Source organism: Priapulus caudatus, unplaced genomic scaffold (assembly GCF_000485595.1).
Source record: "Priapulus caudatus unplaced genomic scaffold, Priapulus_caudatus-5.0.1 Scaffold1527, whole genome shotgun sequence".
Taxonomy (NCBI): Eukaryota; Metazoa; Priapulida; class Priapulimorpha; order Priapulimorphida; family Priapulidae; genus Priapulus; species Priapulus caudatus.
The window spans coordinates 9,113-17,777 of NW_014578588.1; the positions used below are offsets into that span (position 1 = coordinate 9,113).

General features: G+C 44.1%; 1 protein-coding gene across 1 annotated transcript in view; it reads right to left on the reverse strand.

Moving 5' to 3' along the window:
• LOC106816913 (SH3 domain-containing kinase-binding protein 1-like) overlaps positions 1-8,665 on the reverse strand; it is a 31,414-nt gene that overhangs the window by 8,582 nt on the left and 14,167 nt on the right. The gene's annotated exons all lie outside the window — the stretch shown is intronic.

The window sequence follows — 8,665 nt, forward strand, 5'->3', positions numbered from 1 at the left end:
GAGAGAGAGAGAGAGAGAGAGAGAGAGAGAGAGAGAGAGAGAGAGAGAGAGAGAGAGGGAGAGAGATAGTGGAACGAGACAACGCAACAGCAAAATGGGGAAAATATATGACGGACGGGCAACAAGTTACAACTAACGCGTAAATACACCCAACACTTCATATGACCTGATGAGTCCAATCTCACGATCTATTCAGAAACAGAAGAATCATTGCAACCCACCAGAGACACAATATGACAACACAATAATGAAGAAACAACCGAGCAACGACGAACGCCGAAAGCTGCGCGCGCGCTGCGAATAGAACACGATGCAACACGCCACGAACAGCCGCAAGAAGCGGCCACCAGGTGGCGCTGACGCGGCGGCCGGCTCCACGCCACCTGGCGGCCGGGCGAGAGACAATGTGGTGCACGCCCCGAGAGAAGGAACGTACGCACGCAAGAGGAGAGATAGAGATACGAGATTTCTTGCCGAGGGTTGGAAGGCAAGGTTTATGATCACTAATCGACTATTTCCCTCCCTTAAAGACATACTAGGCCCATTGATTAGGCAATGTTGACGAATGCTAGAGTAACTGGCACCTTGTGTAGTTAATAAGTACATAACCTTATAGCTAAACGCGTATTAGTTTGTCTAATATTAATGCTGGTTACATTACAAACTAGACAGAGGGCACTGACGGAGAGTGTATACCTCCGCCAGCGACATACGCCATACGACTCACGAACACACGAATAAGCCACGATATACGCCAGCGTACTGACATGTACACGCTGGCTTGCTGCTCGCTCGCTCGTAGCAGCCGCTCGTTGCTGCTGCTCGCTCACATGTACACGCTTGCTGGCTTGCTGCCCACTCGCTCGTAGCAGCCGCTCGTTGCTGCTGCTCGCTCACATGTACATGCTCGCTGGCTTGCTGACTCGCTGGCTCGCATGCTAATATCGATTGCGCGAACACACGAACACACGAACGCACGAGAGCGATCACATAACCTCCTCCAACTCCGTTGGGCGGAAGTAATAAGACTTGAAATCGGTTGTTGATATGTATCAACGTATCATTTACGTGCCGTAAATGTCATCCAGGAGTCAAGCGATGACGTAAACATTTGTGCGGCCCGTATGTTTTGGACGCCAGATGAAGAGCGCGTTCGATTTGCTTCCCCAGAGCCACCTGGGTTAACATGGGTAAGAAATCGAACGCATCTGGGTTAAGGAAGATAAACGAACGGTTTTTGGGTTAACCCAGGTTAAATATCATGGATGCCAGTGACAAGAAAAAACGAATAGCACTTGCAATCCTATTATTCACGAAATCGAAGAATGAGATCACACACGCATTCATCGACAGTCACGATGCTTCATTACTGCTTGAAGAGAGCCATACGCATAGCAGACGAGACAAGGTTCCTCGGATTGAAAATGATGTTGAGGTCACCGTTCAGAGATATTCACCCTCTGACTTTAAATCCCATTTCCGGCTGGAGAGGGAAACATTCAACATGTTTGTTACCGAGTTAAGCCAGCATGAAGAGATGCAGTCGACTGGACATGGCCGACCGACCACCAATTCCATTTGAAAAGCAGGCTCTCTTGTTCCTGTGGTACTTGGGTCGGCCTAAATATTTGATAATAAATGGCATTCAGGTTGAAAAACTTAAATACCCTAAGGCTAAACAACAGTTTAAAGCAACTTACTCGCGAAAAAAGTGCATTGTTTCATTTGTACAAAAACTAGTATAAATTAAGTTCTTCTGAAGCAATTTATTCAGTTGCCTAGATTGCAGGAAATTGCATTATTTCACGTAATTTCTTTGGACCTTTTTAGTGTGGCTTCACCCCACGATGGGGGTACAGGGGGTCTTCCGCCTCTCCCATCCTCCCACCTCCCTCCCCCAATCCTCCCACCTCCCTCCCCCACTCCCCCACCTCCCTACCCCTATCTTCCCACCTCCCCCTCCCTACCGTGTATGTACACACCATGTATGTCTCCCACCCCCATGTATGTCTCCCACCGCCATGTATACCGTAACACTGCCCATCCACTGTCGCTCATATGTCCCCTACATCCACACGACCTGCCCCCATCGACATTTCTTTTTTAAGGCCCTGACATGTATTTCCTGACTCGTCCTTTTGATTATAATTTTAGGTACACCAGAATCCTTTCGTTCCATGTCTGACCGATTCAATGTTTCCAAGCACATTCGACAGCACATTCCATTTGCAAGCGCATTGTGAAAGCTATGAAAAATAACATGTTGAGGCGGTTCATCAACTGGCCTGGTACAAGAGAGAGCGAGATCATATAGCAGCTGGATTTGAAGAATATTGTAGATTTCCAGGTGTAATTGGATGTGTCGATGGCTGTCATATAAAGATCAAGGCACCGCGAGTTAATCATGCATCCTATATTAACAGAAAAAATATCATTCTGTTATTACACACGTTAGCATTTACACGCGTATATGCCGGATGGCCAGGTTGTACACACGATGCTAGAGTGCTTAGAAATTCAGATATATATAGACAGTCAGATAAGTTCTTCGGACATGACGACTTCCTTCTGGGAGACTCTGCATATCCCCTAGAGCCATGGCTGATGACTCCATTCAAGGATTATGGTAACATGACAAATTCACAAAAGGTCTACAATCGCAGACTTAGTTCAGCAAGAGTTGCTATTGAGCGTGCATTTGAACAGTAGAAGGGAAGATTTCGCCGGTTGCGTGACTTTGATGTGTCCGACCCTGAACTGATGATCGATAGCATAATTTGTGCGTGCATCCTGCATAACATATGCGTACACATGAATGACAACCCTTTCGATGAAATACCCAGTGAGGATGCTAACCAGGATCTGGAGAGACCATATAATCATAGACCAGCCGGTGTAGAGCGGAGACAAAATCTTGTGAGGCTTTGTGAAAATTGAGTTATTCTCAGGCAAAAGAATGTAGGCAACCATTTTGACACCCAATGAACTCATGTGTTTGAATGTGTTTTCTGTTTAATAACGCAAAATAAAATAACAGTACAATTGCAGCTGCAATCATTGCTCTATCTAAATATACAGATAAATAATATATGAATATACAATAAACAGAAAAATTCAGCCAGCTAGGCTGAAGATATTTTTAGATCAATGGTTTAAATTTTAGAAATGAAAACTCATAAAGACAGCAGCTCAAGAAACAACACTATATACTTCCATATGCTTCTCTAACCGAGCCATTGAATAAATTTAGGCCCTACAGATTAAAGCTTGTATGCAATAAAACAAAATAAAATAAAATTACAATTGCAGTTGCAATTATTGCTCCATCGAAATATACAGATAAATAATATATGACTATTCAATAAACAGAGATATTCATTCAGCTAGGCTGAAAACATTTTTAGATCACTGTATTGAGAATTAAAAAAAATAAAAACTCACAAACACAACAGCTCAAGAAACAACACCATATACTTCCATATGCTTCTCTAACCGAGCCATTGAATGAATTTAGAGATTAAAGCTTGTATGCAATAAAACAAAATAAAATAAAATTACAATTGCAATTATTGCTCCATCGAAATATACAGATAAATAATATATGAATATTCAATAAACAGAGAAATACATTCAGCTAGGCTGAAAACATTTTTAGATCACTGTATTGAGAATTTAAAAAATGAAAACTCACAAACAAAACAGCTCAAGAAACAACACTATATACTTCGATATGCTTCTCTAACCGAGCCATTGAATGAATTTAGAGATTAAAGTTTATCTGCAATTTTATTCATAACTGCCACCATTTCATTGTGCATTTTGGCTAGCTGCGCAAGAACCTTATCATCATGCGCTTGCATATATGCGACGATGTTTGAACTAGCAGAAGCTTTTCTTTTCTTAGTTTTTTTAATATTATCATTTGACGCCGATTTGCGTTTTCGGCCTTGTGTAACACAGAGTTAATAGTAAACGAGTAATAAGAAGAATAAAGTGAATGAGAAACGTGAATAAACTAAGATAGTCGACTTGACCCGCGCCGTAGGCAACTCGGCTCACAGCGCGTAATTGGTTAGGCCATAAAAGGGGCGTGGGCTCGACCCACACCAACGGCCACTGGGAACGCGTGTTTAGCGGACACGCGTGAACAGAGATTAGGAACGAGTAACCAGCCAATAGCGGCGCGGGGCGGGCGAGCATGATTGACCGTCACGGCAGCAACGAATAGGCAAGATGGGAGCTAAGACAATAGGTGTAGCGTCACTATAAAAGGCGATGTTGTGAAATAAGAAAGACCCCTCTCTCGCGCAGTTTGCATCTCAGACGACACGTATCTATACCGTTTGTCCGTATCTATTTGGGGTTGTAAGCGGTAAGGTGTACGGTTTTTTAATACTTTGGGGTTTTTGTGTGTATGGGGAAAGGAATGTTCAATTTTGGTAAGGGAGGGGATAAAGGAAAACAAAATTTAAAAATTACGAAAATTAAAAACATAAAAATAAAATAAAATAATAAATAAAATAAAAAACGTATTTTAGTCGACGCTCAATACAGTTACGGAAAGTTGTCCACCGTATTACTACGGCTCCAACTTGTCATATGGGGGAGTAACACGACCTGCCGCCACGACGGAGAGGACAGCGACGAGGACAGGCAGGAGATATACGAAAGCGACGACGAGGACAGGCAGGAGATATACGAAAGCGACGACGAGGAAGTGGCGGCAGTCCCCCGCCACCAGGAGGGGGCGCGGCGCGAGCTGGCCACTCCCGAGCCGCTGTACGTACAGCCACCGCAGGTCGTCCACAACCGGCCGGCCATTGATTGGCAGGCGCTGCGGCCAGCCGCAGACACCGGAGCACCCGCCCCTCCCCGCTACCCAGGCGCCCGACCGGAAGCTCCGCCCACGACGCCCAGATTCATCTACCCAGGACCGGGCGCAGCGTCAGGCGTGCTAAGGCTCACGCATTACGACACCTGGGAGGCGTTCCGGGCGGATGTCCGCCGGTACCGGATCAACAACCCGGGGTGGACCGTCGTCCATCACGCCGACAACAACGCGGCGATCGCCGTAGTGCCCCTCGAACTGGCGCCGCTGCTGGGGGTGTCGTTCTTGAACCAGCAGCGGCCGGGGCCACCAATTCTGCCCTATGACGAAGAGAGCGACTGGGAGCTAGGCGAGGATGACGAGGATTTTTACCGCTGGTAGGGGGCACCAGCACGAGACGAGGGAGGACGAGGACGACAGCAGGAGCGGAGGACGACGAGGGAGGACGACGAAGGCGCCAGCCGGATTTCTTTTGGATAGCTAGAATAAATAAAATAAAAAGTAAAATACTTGACATATATATGTAAACATAAACAAACAAAAAATCAAAAAAACCAAATAAATATATCTAGAAGGTAATAGGGAATATGTAGGGTGGAAAATGTAAGGGGAGGAAGTGTAAAGGGGTAATGTGAATTTTGTTTTTGTTTTTTTTGGTTATATATACCTTTGATGTTTTGTGTGTACGGGGAAAGGAATGTTCAATTTTGGGGGAGGGATATAAGGTGAGGTTTAAAGATAGTAGGTCGTTTGGGGAGGAAGAGTAAGGGATTAATGTGTAATGTTTTTTTATATATATATATATACCGTTTCTATTTTGGGTGTAAGGGGTAAGGTGTACGGTTTTATATACCTTTGGGGTTTTGTGTGTATGGGGGAAAGGAATGTTCAATTTTGGTAAGGGAGGGGATAAAGGAAAAACAAAATTTAAAAATTACGAAAATTAAAAACATAAAATAAAATAAAATAATAAATAAAATAAAAAACGTATTTTAGTCGACGCATCAATACAGTTACGGAAGTTGTCCACCGTATTACTACGGCTCCCAACTTGTCATATGGGGGGAGTAATGTAACACAGAGTTAATAGTAAACGAGTAATAAGAAGAATAAAGTGAATGAGAAACGTGAATAAACTAAGATAGTCGACTTGACCCGCGCCGTAGGCAACTCGGCTCACAGCGCGTAATTGGTTAGGCCATAAAAGGGGCGTGGGCTCGACCCACACCAACGGCCACTGGGAACGCGTGTTTAGCGGACACGCGTGAACAGAGATTAGGAACGAGTAACCAGCCAATAGCGGCGCGGGGCGGGCGAGCATGATTGACCGTCACGGCAGCAACGAATAGGCAAGATGGGAGCTAAGACAATAGGTGTAGCGTCACTATAAAAGGCGATGTTTGTGATAAAGAAGACCCTCTCTCGCAGTTTGCATCTCAGACGACACGTATCTATACCGTTTGTTAGTTCACAGCAGTGACGCTACACCACACTATGTAAGTTATGCTTTGCATTCCGCGTACTTTTCTGTAACCAGTCGTGTAGTACTATGTACATTAAATGATGTTCTGACCTTGTTGCACGTAAACTCATGTTCGGTCATTTGTAGTTAAGAGCGCGAGGCGATATCTCTCAATATATACGGTAGCATACGAACGTACGATTACGGATAACACCTCGAGAGTCGGGAGCTTGAGTAAGAAACTAAACGTTACATACTCATGCCCAGTAAGACGTAAGTATTATTTAGATAATTTGTTTCTGATTTATATCTCTGGGAGTGTTTTTCATTATGACTGTTTTGCGGATTGAATCTAGCCGTAGTACTACACTACCTACTAATAGTACTGAATAGGGCCAGACCAGGCTGTGGGCGACGAGGATTGTCCTATACAGGGCCCTGACACCCTTCACCATAACAAAAAACCTATCACCATTGCAGATTAGTAATGATAACCTCTGTATATGCTCAAATAAACTATTCGCATTACCAACCTTTGACCTTGCCTTGTTTAAAAATATGAACGTTATCGATCACAGTGTCCTGCTTCTAAAGCTAGAATGGCATGGCTCTTATATTCACAAGGTATAATCTGCTAATTCTCACAGCATATCAACAATTCAAATTCAGCGTTAACCGCCATGTTTAGAAGGGCACGGAAAACTGCGAACGAATAGACTTCGCTAGAAGAATACTAGCAGAAATAGTAGATGGCGCTCAGGCAATAACACACCTAAGAAGCAATGAAACGATGTTCAGACAATGTCTGGCCATTTGTTAAAAAAACCTTAGATGACATGTTCTCGATGTACGGGTGGTTTACAGTGACCGACCGCAGATCGTATTTAATTAACCTTGTTCGATCCATTGCGGATTTAGTGCAGCAGTCGAAGTAGCAGAACATGGTGGCAAATTCATAAATTTGGTTGGGGCATTCGTCTCAAAAGCGGGAGAGTTCTTGTAACCCCGTAAGTACGCGCAGCGCAACAAATCGTAGCGCACTGAATGGTTACAAGAAGGTTGGACGTTTACGTGATCTGATTTTGGTATATCACATGTGAAGGAAATGTTCTTTGGCGATACTCTGGGAAAGCATAAGGCAACTACGTGTTTTAGCTGCAGCCACGGTTTGAAACGGTATCCTAAACCGCTCGCGATACGCGTTTCCTTGAGCTAACTAGTACTACTACTAGTAGCAGCACTACGAACTAAATAAGCTCTAGTTACATAGCGGCCCACTAACTACTAATATACTATTGATGTAAATTGACATTGGTTTTATATGGACCCATGTTCTCTATCGCTTGAAGCCACTACTACTAAGTACAGCCACTACGACTAATACGGCCACAAGTTTCCCATCTCGCTTAACACTACGTGGGCGAGAGGCTGTAACTAGTCGGAGAGCCTGTGTAACCTAGTCGAGAGCTGGTCGTTACTACGACTATATGCTGCTAGTACTATAGCCCCGCGTACATTGACTGCCGCCAGGCGACTATAGGCACAATTGTCGGCTGGAAATACTAACTGCAAGCGCTGTCATCAGCACTGTCCCCACAGAAAATGATGCGCAAAAACGCAAAATTATGCGGGCTTTTTAACACTTACGGGGCAGTATCTATCTACGTGACATCTGCACCTATCTTTTGAACACTTTACCACCAACTTTAGCACCATGTATTTATCCTATTTAATTCCACAAAGTAAGCACCTACTGAAATTCCCGTTTGAAATTCGCTGGCGTGCGTACCGTGACACACGCGGTATTGTAATATAGCATGCTCATGTGTTTTGCATAGAATAATAGAAGAGAAGAAAGATAGTCAACTCGCGCGCATGTTTGAAAAGGTGGGGTGAGGCAGTTGCATGCCGGGAGTTCGTGCACGACTTACTTCCGGTCGCACGCTCCGCGTATGTTGTACACATTGACCATTCGTGATTGACGCGACTGACCTTCGTGCTGCTAATCAAGAAATCTCCATATAATATTGTTTAAAATAAATACATATAGAAATATATTGATAGTTAGTGATGGGGGGAAGTAACTGCGAGCGGTTATTTTGGTTGTCGGCCGCTGGCAGGGCAATGAGTAGGTCGAAGCTTGTTTTCTTTAACGAATATAACAAAAGCGCTTGGATAACAAACGCAACAAATATAGAAAGAAGAAGCAACTAGATTGAGGAATGGCGAAAAGCTTGCTAAACATCGTGCGCAGGGAGGCCACGCGTTTAACGAAGAAACGGCACACAATATATGTTCAAGGCACTTTACAGATCAGAGTGGGGCTACCAGAAGTTTCAGGTACAACAAATCAATACTTATAAATATGTGTAATT